Source organism: Pseudophryne corroboree, chromosome 2, assembly GCF_028390025.1.
Source record: "Pseudophryne corroboree isolate aPseCor3 chromosome 2, aPseCor3.hap2, whole genome shotgun sequence".
Lineage (NCBI taxonomy): Eukaryota > Metazoa > Chordata > Amphibia > Anura > Myobatrachidae > Pseudophryne > Pseudophryne corroboree.
In genome coordinates this window covers 153,090,821-153,104,827 of record NC_086445.1, presented here as the reverse complement: position 1 = coordinate 153,104,827, position 14,007 = coordinate 153,090,821, and positions in this window count along the sequence as shown.

The following is a 14,007-nucleotide window of genomic DNA, read 5'->3' as shown; positions in this document are numbered from 1 at the left end:
CCGGCGCCTAGCAACCAGGGACGCCGTACGCGGACAGCCGCCGGCTCCCTGGCAACGCTGGACGCCGGGCGCACTGAGCCGCACGGACCCTAGCAACGGGGACGCCACTGACGGACCGCGTTCCCCGTTGCTGGGTCCAGGGTTTAATGAACCTACACCTGTTTCCTGGCCGTGCAGCAAGGCAGCTGCACGGCATGTAGGTAATTAGCCCTGTCAGCACCTGATTGGAGGACTCCTGTTCATATGCACTCTCAGGGCTTCTCACAGACGCCGGTAATAGCTTCCTGCATGCTGTCTCTGTTTGCTGAGAGTCTGTTCCAGTCTTGCTGTATCCGGTCATTCCAGTATTCGGAAGTCCTGAACTCGGAAGTTGTCATCTTATTCCTGGAGTCCTGACTAATCACTGTATAACATCCAGTGGTGTTCGTGAGTCGCGGCTTTGCCGTGTGTTGCGGCTTGTCCGCTTTATTATTTATTATTTGTGTTTTGGAGCATTTCGCGGAGGGTTCCGCTTCCACAGGTCCACTCTGGTATCCAGCGGTGCTGGGTAGGAGTATTGGACAAGTGGATTTTGGTTGTCCTTTTCCCTGGCGGGTTTCCGCACATACTTCAGGTTTTGTTAGTTAGCTTGTTGCCCCTGGCCTGTTGTCAGTCAGAGGTCCTCTTGTTATCATCCTGCCTCGGATTTCCCTTTGTCTCTCACTAAGACCGGGGGGCACCGGAATTGGGCAGACATAATCCGCCCTTCAAACGTGGCTGCCAGGGGCTCAAGAAACCATAGTCTCGCAGGGGATTTCCGATAGCACGGGTGAGACAATAGAGTTAGGGCGCCAGGGGCAACTAGTCTTTCCTGCTCCCGCTACCTGCATTTCATTCCAGCGCTCTGGTCCTTGTCATAAAATCTCCTCCGGTCAGGAGTGCTGGAATCATAACAGCAGGTGCACGGACTGCAATGTAGATGGGCCCTTGGGTCAGGTGGATCCCGCACAACCCACTTAGCATGCAGATCAGGTTTGACCCAAGGGCCTCGCGCACCATATTTCCAGAAACATGGCTCGGGTACATGTGTAGAAAATAGCACAGGCTAAGCCACAACGCAAAGTCTTTGCTACCTTCTGTGCAGTTGCTGCCACCATATTTACAGGATGTGTGGTCCAACTCAAAAAACTTGCACACAGGCCCCCTCATTCCATACAGCTTCCCTGCATCATCTGTTACCCAAATAGAGTACATTTCACAGGACACAGATGGACCCACATCCAATATTGCTTAATAATTGTGACAGGAGTGTTTGTTAAATTCTATTCATTAATATTAATGTTCTGCAGTGCCCTAAGAGATAGTCCTTTGACCGTTGCAACATCTGTATTTAAAACGGCCACAATGGGTTTGTTCTTCAGAAATTCAGATTAATAAACACCCAAATCAACATGTTGCTGCAATAGTTCTTCGTATGAACCATGGTCCATATAATCTCTGCCAAGTTTTTGTGAGCAATGGAGAATATGTTTCTGAAGTCTTACCCTTATTATCAGAAAGCCAACAGGGATGGATCACCCTAGTATTACATTCACTGGGCCACGCTCTTCAAAACAATTGCAGGAGCACAAAAGATACAAACTGTGCCAGTTCCACATGTCGTGTCATTGTATCATAGCTTGAATCACCGAGATACAATCATAATATGGCATTTGTATTTTATTATGGGATTTGAGTCATTAAAGCCTATCCAAAGCGATAGTTTTACAGCATGTAATGTTTTGCAGACATTATAAATTAGTGTCTATGCTGCTAAGCAAATCCCACTAGGCAGAATCTCTCCAGCAAAGGGTTGAGGTCAGGAATTCACTGATCCCTCTTCTCTTAGAAACAACTAACTAAATTTAAAACCCTATAATGACTTGCACTTCCCCAAAAGTGTACGGTCTCTATCACTAATTACTTATTTGTTGATGTTGGGTTTCTTGGCACTTAGCATTTCCGCATTGCCTAAAAACTGAGTCACTATATTCCTCAGAGATGGAGGAAACCGTGGTGATTTCATCTCCTGTCAATCTGGTCTGATATGAGATATAGGAAACAGAAGGCTTCCTTTTTCTGGGGGAGGCTGTCACTTGGGAAACACAGCTCAGAACTTGTTATCCCAAATATGAGTAATTTGTGGGAAAGGACACAAGGGAGACAATGCTATTAAGAAACACTGACTCTTTGACCTGGAGATTTCTACTACTGTATATTAAAAAAAAAACGCATAGAGGGAGATTGATCAAATCTTGGGGAGAGACAAAGTGGAGACGTTTCCCGTATGAAACAGTCAGCATCTGTCATTTTACAGACTGCTAGAAAAAGAAGCTGATCCACTTTATCTATCTCCAAGATTTGATAAACCTCCCATAAAGACTGATAAAAGATGGCTGAACACTGCACAATAATTGTGCAAACCCGGCATCTGACTGGTATGAATGATTATATTTCAGTGATTGTTACTGAATGATGACCGCTCACAGCCTGAAAATGGCTGATAATGGTCTGGATTGTTTAGTTTGGTTTTCAAATCTGTCCGATCCACCAAACCATCATTCAGCCAACTTCAGGCTGTGAATGGAGATCATGTAATGTATGGAGGCACTCCAACTATCATGTAGTCAGCTCCTCCCTTGTTGCTGTCAGCTGGTCTGCTTCTCAAATGAGCAGTGTATGTCCGGCTTTAGAATCAGATATGGAGATAAGTCCAACTGCAGGCTGAAAAACATTGAAATTGAATAAAAATTATTTAGATTGGGTCATCTGGGAAGCAGATGGGCACCCTAGAGGTTGGCAGGCTGAGCCAGGAGGTGCCCCCATCAGCCAGCGACCCTGGTGTGTGCCATACTGGCATTGGTGTTTCTATCGGTCTGCAAAAAATCCATTCCAAAATGGGCGCCACGCATCACCACTCCAGAGTCCAGCGTCGGAGCTGCAGCCGCCTCCGTCTGCAAAAAATCCATTCCAAAATGGGCGCCACGCATGCGTACCTTGAATTTTGTCTCTGGAACATGGCGGGCACCATGTTTCCGGAGACCTGCTCATGCGCAGTAGGCTCCAGCACAGGTGCAATATGAATGGTGATTTCCTGAGCATGCACATGCAATGTGCTTAGCAGCATTACAGGGGGCATTACAAATGTAATAGCCTAGGATGTCTAGAACCCTTAATCAGCCCCTGGCTCCAGAAAAATAGTACTGGTATCATAAATATATTGCATTTAAATATGCTTACCCTATGTATATACACATAATAGTGACAGTGTGTATGTTGGAGAGCTGTGATTAGTGAATGGGTTACCTAAAGCTGTGATAGAACTACAAAGACGGCATTTTTATTCTCTCCCCAAATTGCATTTACTGTTGGGTCTATAATAATCCAAAACTAGCTAAAGAGTTATTCTATGGGAAAGCAGACTATGGGCCTGAACCAATGGCCCTCATTCCGAGTTGTTCGCTCACTAGCTGCTTTTAGCAGCAGTGCAAACGCTAAGCTGCCGCCCTCTGGTAGTGTATCTTAGCTTAGCAGAGGTGCGAACGAAAGGATCTCAGCGCTGCTACAAAAAAAGATAGTGCAGTTTCTGAGCAGCTCGAAACTTACTCCTAGCTAGCGATGACTTCAGACTGTTCAGTTCCTGTTTTGACGTCACAAACACGCCCTGCGTTCGGCCAGCCACTCTCCCGTTTCCCCAGCCACTCCTGCGTTTTTCTCGGGCACACTTGTGTTTTTACACACACTCCCTGAAAACGCTCAGTTTCCGCCCAGAAACACCCACTTCCTGTCAATCACTCACCGATCAGCAGTGCGATTGAAAAGCGTCGCTAGCCTTTGTGTGAAACTGAATAGTTTTGTGTGAAAGTACGTCGTGCTTGCGGACTGCGCCCCATACGCATGCGCAGAAATGCCGCTTTTTCACCTAATTGCCGCGCTGCGACCGAAAGCAGCTAGCGAACAACTCGGAATGACCCCCAATGTGTGCACAAGGCTGGTAAAAAGAGTTTTTGCACAACAGCGATCGGGTCTGAACTGCGCATGCGCCTGTGCATGCCAGACAGCTGGGCAGGAGGGGACAGGCCGGCGGCATTGGGCCGCCATTTAGGGAGCACGGGCCAGCCAATGCAGGCGTGGCCGGACCGTTGGGGGCGGGCCGCGGTGGCTGCATGATGTCACACGCAGCCTCTGTGACGCGGGCAGTGACGAGTAGCTCCCAGCCAGCTTGCAGAAGCTACGCTGGCTTGGAACTACTCCTGAAGTACAAAAGCATTGCCGCTATGCGATGCTTTTGTACTTCTGCGACGGGGCAGGGACTGACATGCGGGGCGGGCTAGCCCTGTGCTGGGTGTCCCCCCCGCTAAATTTACACAGCTACGATCAACTCTGAATCACCCCCATTGTGTGACTGCAATTTTTTCACTTTAGAAAAAATGTCTTTACGTTTTCTCTAATTCCCACTTCATCTTTAGCATAAAGAGGAAATAAATGTGCATTTCTCTGTTTTGACAATGTAACAAATACATTTGGTTTCAACAGAAAACATGTTAATGCAATTACTGTCAGAAATATAATCAGCAGTGTCCCATCATGCCCTATGCTTCATCATCCCACTTCATATCCATTTCAGGATCTTATAAAGGCATTGTCTCTGCTACCAGCATAATAAACCAGACATTGTAGAAAAACAATAACTAAAATAACTCATACCCTAAATGTAAGGGAGGAGGGATATCTAACGCTGGAGCATGTTTTATGTTCTGTAGCTCTGGTTTTCTAGACACACAATAAAAAAAAAAGACTGCGCCTTCCAGAAAATGGGAAAAATAGATAAACAGATAAATATATGTATGTGGGCACACTATTTTCTTATTATATATAGTTCACAATCAATCCAATCAAGTTTTATTACACATCCAGTTCTCAATCTGCTGCCATCTAATGCAGGGCTATACTACTCCCTGGTAAATAACACACAAGAAAAAGATAGGAACAAGACAGCGCTGACAAGAGAATTGGATGTAAATAATATTACTATTTAGTGAGACAAAATTTATAAAAACATTTTCATACAGTCAATTAGTAAATAATGAATAAACACTGGCCGGCACTATAAAACACTTTAAAAACATATATAAAAACAATTTCTTAGTAAAGGTAAAAAAAAAAAACAGAAACAGCCATTATATTAGGAGCATCATACTACTTTGTCTTTATCTCAATGACTGTGTAGTCATTCACAGAGTCCACAACTGGACAAAGTCCTCTGGTTTCCACCAATCTGGAGTTAATAACGATAGTCTCTTATTGGGAGGATTCCATGTACTGAATGTATTTGAACATACACTATTTTGCAGCAGTTCTTAGTCCTGGCCAGGACAGTTAATATCAGTTTAAAAGGTCTTGGGTAATAACCCACTCACTTATACAGCCGCTGACCCCTAGATGAGGTGGAGAAACACGTCAGAAGCCCCCATTGCATGCTGAACAAGCCGGCATTGTCTCACTAACTGTGAGGAGGATACTATCTCTGAAAGACTGTCACTCCAGGTGACCAATTTATGGGAACACCCAAGGGATGCAGAGACATCAGGACCTCTCCAGTGGATAAGTGAGTGGGATATTACCCAAGACCTTTTAAACTGATATTAACTGTCCTGGTCAAGAGTAAGAACTGCTGCAAAATAATGAATGTCCAAATACATTCAGTACATGGAATCCTCCCAATGAGAGACTATTGTTGGGAGGACTTAGGTGTCCTCATAGATAGCAAACTAAGCAGTAGTACCCAAAGTAGGATTGCAGCAAAGAAGGCTAATAAGATATTAGCATGCATAAAATGGGGAATTGATCCTAGGGTCGAGAGTGTTATACTCCCATTGTATAAATCACTAGTGAGGCCACACCTTGAATACTGTGTAAAATTCTGGGCACCATACTACAAAAAGGATATCCTGGAGCTAGAAAAGGTTCAGAGGCGGGCGACCAAACTAATTAAGAGCATGGAGACGCTGGAATACGAGGAAAGGCTTGCAAGGCTAGGCATGTTTACATTGGAAAAGAAGAGACTAAGAGGGGACATGATCAACATCTACAAATATATAAGGGGACAATACATAGATCTTGCGCAGGACCTGTTTTTGGTTAGATCAACCAGAGAACTCGTGGACACTCGCTCAGGTTAGAGGAGAGGAGATTCCGCATAATACGGCATAAAGGCTTTTTCACGGTAAGGACAATACGTGTTTGTAATTCCCTGCCTGAGGGAGTTATAATGGCGGACTCAGTCAACACCTTTTAGAATGGATTAGATAAATTCCCAATGGATAAGGATATCCAGGGTTATGGTGCATAGTCACGCACTATAGTTATTATAAAAAAGAGGGATAAAAAGTAACGGCAGACATCAGCATCAGTCAAAATTTTATACCAAATAATACTGCATAGCAGACCATAAATAGGTTGAACTCGATGGACAAATTGTCTTTTTTCAACCTTAGATACTATGTTACTATGTTATTAATTCCAGATTGGTGGAAACCGGAGGACTTTGTCCAGTTGTGGACTCTTTGAATGACTACACAGTCATTGATATAAAGAGAAAGTAGTATGATGCCCCTAATATAATGGTTGTTTTTGTTTTTTTTAACCTTTACATAGAAATAGGTTTTTTTATATATGTGTTTAAAGTGTTTTATAATGCCGGCCGGTGTTTATTCATTATTTACTAATTGACTGTATGAATATGTTTTTATAAATTTTGTCTCACTAAACAGTAAAATTATTTACATCCGATTCTCTTGTCAGCGCTGTCTTGTTCCTATCTTTTGATTTTGGTTTTTTGTTGGATAACAATTGATTTTTTTCACGGGCAAAGAATTCTGGGATCTGTAGTGTAACCAGACCTGGGCTTAAAGGCTCAACGATTTTTGCTGACCTGTCTGCATAAATAAATGTTTTGTAGAATTAATTAAAGTGCCCAGTGACTTTTTATGCATGCAGGCATACAAACTATATGAAAAATGTGGTGATATTGTAAAACAAGATGTGGGGGTCTATTTATATAAACCAGACAATAACTAAACATACCTCCCAACTTTCATTGGGACAGATTTGTTTTTCCGGGACTGTCCCGCTGTCCCATCAGCAGGCCTCATTGTTCCTTGGGGTCGAAAAATTGGGCGCTTCTACAGTGCAGGAATAGCCAAGCATCCCAGAGAGTGCTGAGAATGCCCCCATAGTGATGGTTATGGGTGCCACGTGGCCATGCCCCCTTTCCAGGCACAGGGGAAGTATGACTAAATGCAACACCCAACTCGGTGAGTATAAGAACAGTGTGGTTTAAGGTGGTTATTCAGAAATGAACTCACATGGCTGCCGCCCAAAAAAGAGGAAGGACACACAGCATGTGTCAGCGGCAATCTTATTTATCAGAGCGGCTGACGTCACGCAGCCGCCTCGAAAATGGTCCACCCCCCGCCCCAATCAATGCCGCGCCGCAATCACATTGCGGTTGCAACCAACGGTCGGTGGTCTGGTCTCACGATTTTTAAGCAGGTTTAAAAACACGAGATTCGACAGGCGACCAGGATCAGGTGTGCGGGTCGGTTGACAGACGGTACGCACTTGACATGGGGTACCACAGAAATATCTGTATTGCCAGAATATAGATTTTATTAGCGCAGCAATTCTCCAGTCCTGTACCCTAGAGAAAATCCTGCATCTCTGCAAGGGTTTTCTGTAATTCAGAAAGGTCGCAGTGCAATGTGCAACCAGCTTCACGGGTCACTCTTTACAGGGTATAGCATACCTCTGCCAGCAGAATGCCGGCGGGGGGGACCGAGCGCAAGAAGCTCCTTGCGGACTTGGTGGTGACCTGCGGTCGCCACAGGTTCTATTCTCACTCTATGGGTGTCGTGGACACCCATGAGTGGGAATAGTCTCTGTTGATCTGCATGCCGACCATTGGGATTTTCAGGGGGCGGGATGTAGGGGGAAGTGTTGTGACCGGCGATCTCCTGACCGCCAGTCACATAACTGTATCCCATTAGAAGCCTGTACCAGTTCTAAATAAGAACTGTTTGTAGGTATGATATATAACATTGGGATGGGAGAGGCCTGCTGTCTCAACTTTGTAATGACATCTAAAGAGAAAGGTGCATAGAGAAATTGACACCCGTCTCTTGTAGTAACTATCCTCTCCTATGATGCCATTACTCACTACCGTGTCCAAAACATACAATACCATGGGAAAAACACACCAGCACTGATACTGGGCAAGGATTAAAAGGACACACATTTAAAGGCCATCTCTGTGTTATACACCATAAACAGCACTTTACTTATTACGTGCTTACATTGTACAGTATATTTGACTTTATTGCTACTACTGCCCCTGTATAGTATATTCAGTTACAGTATACTATTATATTGCATTGCAACGTCTGTCATGTTTTTTCTTCCATCAAACTGACCATACACACATTCCTTTACATAAACATCCCCACCTCTACCCCAAATAAAGTGAGTGCAGGAATATCCCCCCCTCCTACGTGCAATATAACATGACATGTGCCAACAGCACTGATTGCAGTCACCAACTGCTATTGGTGGTCATTCTGATCCATTCGCACGCAGGGCTTCATTGCTGCGGTGTGAATGTGTTGGAAATGCGCATGCGCGGTGGACGCATTGCACATGCGCGTCATTGCTGTCACTGGGCAGCGGCGCCGCCGGCGGAAAAATTGAATCGCAGCTGCGATCGCAAGATAACTGACAGGCGGGAGGCGTTCCGGAGCGTCAACTGACCGTTTTCCGGGCGTGGTGAGGCAAACGGAGGCGTGTCCAGGCGTTTGGAGGGCGGATGTCTGACGTCAAATCCGGGACCTTCATCGCTGGATCGATCGCACAGGGTAAGTAACTGCAGGGCTAGTCTTGTTTTGCACAAAACTTTTTTAGCATAGCAGGGCTGCACAAGCGATCGCAGCCCTGCTATGCTAAAATACACTCTCCCATAGGCGGAGTCTAGTTGATTGCACGAGCAGCAAAAAGTTGCTACGTGTGATCAACTCGGAATGATCCCCATAGTCACCAATTCAATGAACGCCCTAACTTACTAGAAAAAAAGTAGTACTGGATTTGAAATAGGTAACATACATTACATTTATCTTGGTTAACTCCTGATGAAGTACAAAGTTCCCAAAATGTCATTATACAATTTTTATCTTTTTTTTTTGGTGGGGGACACCGTTTTTCACATCAACATTGTAGTTTAACAGCTAGAGCAATGAGGTGCAACAGGAACCAAGGGATCTATATACCCCACTGGCTCCCTGAGTATTCCAGTTTCATTGTCAGATTTGATTACTATAGCTTGTATCAGTTATCTAACAATAACATGTCTGCTAATATGTTATTCAGATAGGTGCCTGTGTCTTTGCTTAACTGTATTGTTTTAACCTTTTACCTATTACTAAGATTAAGGCTGATATTCAGCCTTTTTAAGAGTTAGGGTCCCCTATGTGGCCTATGAAGTGGTCAGACAATTACAGTACACAATTTAAAGAGTTACACAATTTACCATAGCCACCATTTTACATGCGATAAATAAAACAAAATACTTCTGTGAACACTTTAGTTAGACTAGAAAACGTTACTCAGTAGGGCAGACATTAATTGTATTCACTCACCCACTTCACTCACTGTACACGTGTTGAAAAATTCTCGAGGTAGAAGTGGCAATGTAACATTTGGATAGCTCAGTCATTCAATGAAGGAGTCCGATGTGCGGCGGGCACTTTTCGTGTTTTGAGTTTTGGTTTTGGTTCTGGTTCCATCCTCATGTTTTGGATCTGGATTGGTTTTGCCAAAACCACCCTTTCGTGTTTTGGTTTTGGTTTTGGATCTGGATGATTTTTTAAAAAAACAGCTAAAAATCACAGAATTTGGACGTAATTTTAATCCTACGATATTATTAACCTCAATAACATTCATTTCCACTAATTTCCAGTCTATTCTGAACACCTCACATCTCACAATATTGTTTTTAGGCCAAAAGGTTGCACCGAGGTGGCTGGATGACTAAGCTAAGTGGCACAAGTGTGCGGCACAAACACCTGGCCCATCTAGGAGTGTCAATGCAGTTGCAGACAGGATGGCACTTAAAAAAACTAGGCCCCAAACAGCACATCATGAAAAGAAGTAAAAGAGGTGCAATGAGGTAGCTGTATGACTAAGCTAAGCGACACAAGTGTGCGGCACAAACACTTGGCCCATCTAGGAGTGGCACTGCAGTGTCAGACAGGATGGCACTTTAAAAAACTAGTCCCCAAACAGCACATGATGCAAAGAAGAAAAAGTGGAGCAAGATGGAATTGTCCTTGGGCACTCACACCCACCCTTATGCTGTATAAACAGGACATGCACACTTTAACAAACCAATCATTTCAGCGACGGGGTCTGCCATACGACTGGCTGAAATTACTGGTTTAATTGGGCACCCACCAAAAAAGAAGCAATCAATCTCTCCTTGCACAAACTGGCCCTACAGAGGCAAGATGTTGACCTCATCCTCATCCTCCGATTCCTCACCCCTTTCAGTGTGTACATCCTCCTCCTCACAGAGTATTAATTCGTCCGCCCAATGGAAACCACCATCACGGGTCCCTGTGTACTTTCTGTAGGAAATAGCTGGTAAAGGTCTTCCCGGAGGAATTTATAATTCATTTTGATGAACATCATCTTCTCCACATATTCTGGAAGTAACCTCCTATGCCGATCGCTGACAAGGTTACCGGCTGAACTAAACACTCTTTCGTAGTATACACTGGAGGGGGGGCAACTTAGGTAAAATAAAGCCAGTTTGTGCAAGGGCGTCCAAATTGCCTCTTTTTCCTGCTAGTATACGTAAGGACTGTCTGACATGCCTACTTGGAAGCTGTCACTCATATAATCCTCCACCATTCTTTCAATGGTGATAGAATCATATGCAGTGACAGTAGACATGTCAGTAATCATTGGGAGGTCCTTCAGTCCGGACCAGATGTCAGCACTCGCTCCTGATTGCCCTGCATCACCACCAGCTGGTGGGGTAGGAAATCTTATCCTTTTCCTTGCAGCCCCAGTTGCAGGATAAAGTGAAGGAGGAGCTGTTGAAGGGTTACGTTCCGCTAGAGTTGACAGTTTTCTCACCAGCAGGTCTTTGAACCTCTGCAGACTTGTGTCTGCTGGAAAGAGAGATACAATGTAGGCTTTAAACCTAGGATCGAGCATGGTGGCCAAAATGTAGTGCTCTGATTTCAACAGATTGACCACCCTTGAATCCTGGCAAAGCGAATGAAGGGCTCCATCCAAAAGTCCCAGATACTTTGCGGAATCACTCCATCGTAGCTCCTCCTTCAATTTCTCCAGCTGTTTCTACAAAAGCCTGATGAGGGGAATGACCTGTCTCAAGCTGGCAGTGTCTGAACTGAATTCACATGTGGCAAGTTCGAAGGGTTGGAGAACCTGCGCTTGAGTCAGGTGCATTCCCCCTCCTTTGTCTATATCGTAGGTGGATGTATAGGCTTGAATGGCCTTTTGCTGCTCCTCCATCCTCTGAAGCATATAGAGTGTTGAATTCCACCTCGTTACCACCTCTTGCTTCAGGTGATGGCAGGGCAGGTTCAGAAGTGTTTGCTGGTGCTCCAGTCTTCGGCACGCAGTTGCTGAATGTCGAAAGTGGCCTGCAATCTTTCGGGCCACCGACAGCATCTCCTGCACGCCCCTGTCATTTTTCAAAAAATTCTGCACCACCAAATTAATTGTATGTGCAAAACATGGGATGTGCTGGAATTTGCCCAGATGTAATGCACGGACATATTGGTGGCATTGTCCAATATCACAAATCCCCAGGAGAGTCTAATTGGGGTAAGACATTGTGCGATGATGTCAGTTTCCATAAAAGGTTGCCAGCGGTGTGCCTCTTATGGAAAGCGGTGATACATAGCATAGCCTGCCTAGGAATGAGTTGGTGTTTGCGAGATGCTGCTACTGGTGCCATTTCTGTTGTTGTTGCTGCGGGAGGCAATACATCTACCCAGTGGGCTGTCACAGTCATATAGTCCTTAGTCTGCCCTGTTCCACTTGTCCACATGTCCGTGGTTAAGTGGACAGTAGGCACAACTGCATTTTTTAGGACACTGAGGACACTTTTTCTGACGTCTCGGTATTGCCTGCCTAGTGAAGCGGAACCTAGATGGGATTTGGTACCGGGAACACACTACCTCAAACAATTCTCTAAGTCCCACTGAACTAATGCCGGATACCGGATGCACGTCTAACACCAACATAGCTGTCAAGGCCTCAGTTATCCACTTTGCAACAGGATGACTGCTGTCATATTTCATCTTCCTCACAAAGGACTGTTGGACAGTCAATTGCTTATTTGAAGTAGTATAAGTGGTCTTCCGACTTCCTCTCTGGGATGACGATCGACTCCCAGCAGCAACAACGGCAGTGGCAGTGGCAGCAACAGCAGCAGTAGGCGTACCACTCCGTAGGAATCCCGGTTAGGAGAGTACTCCTCAATCTTGCCATTGACATGGCCTGCAGGACTGCTGACGTTCCAGACTGAGGAGGAAGTTCACGTTGAGGGAGTTGGTGGTGTGGCTTCCAGGAGCTTGGGTACAAGAGGAAAAAGGGATTTAGGTGTCAGTGGACTGCTTACGCTCTTACCCAAAGTTTCACAACTTGACACTGACTGATGAATGCGCTGCAGGTGACGTATAAGGGAGGATATTCCTAGGTGGTTAATGTCCTTACCCTTACTTAGTACAGATTGACAGAGGTAACACAAAGCATGACACCTGTTGTCCGGATTTGTGGAGAAATAATTCCACACCAAAGAGGTGGCTATTTTGGTATTTTTCCCAGGCATCACAATGGGCTTATTCATCCCATGGACAACAGGGGGTATATTTACTAATATGGGGGGGGAAATGACAGGGGTTTCCCCATATTTCATAAACCAGCACCGGGCTCTGCGCCTGGTCCTGGTGCAAAAAATACGGGGGACAAAAAGCGTAGGGATCCCCTGTATTTTTTGAACCAGCACCGGGCTCCACTAGCCAGGTACATAATGCCACAGCCGGGGGACACTTTTAATGTGGTCCTGGCGGCCCTGGCATTACATCCCCAACTAGTCATCCCTGGCCGGGGTACCCTGGAGGAGTGGGAACCTTTTAAATCAAGGGGTCCCCCCTCCATCCACCCAAGGGCCAGGGGTGAAGCCGAGGCTGTCCCCCCCATCCAAGGGCGGCGGATGGGGGGCTGATAGCCAAGTGTAAAAAATCAGAATATTGTTTTTAGTAGCAGTACTACAAGTCCCAGCAAGCCTCCCCCGCAAGCTGGTACTTGGAGAACCACAAGTACCAGCATGCGGTGGAAAACCGGGCCCGCTGGTACCTGTAGTAGTACTACTACTAAAAAAATATCCAACAAAAAATAGGACACACACACCGTGACAGTAAAAGTTTATTACATACATGCACACCTCCATACATACATACTTACCTATGTTCACACGAGGCTCGGTCCTCTTCTCCATGTAGAATCCTCGGGGGTACCTGTGAAAAAAATTATACTCACAAAATCCAGTGTATCTTCTGTTCTTTGTATAATCCACGTACTTGGCAAAAAGACAAACCGGAAACCCGACCACGCACTGAAAGGGGTCCCATGTTTACACATGGGACCCCTTTCCCTGACTGCCAGGACCCCCCTGACTCCTGTCAAAGAGGGTCCCTTCAGCCAATCAGGGAGCGCCACGTTGTGGCACTCTCCTGATTGTCTGTGCGCTTCTGTTATGTCAGTGAGGCTGCACACGGCAGAGATACAATGTTGCGCCTATGCGCTCCATTGTATCCAGTGGTGGGAACTTTGCGGTCAGCGGTTGACCGAAAGTAACCTCACCGCTGACCGCAAAGTTCCCATCATTGGATATAATGGAGCGCC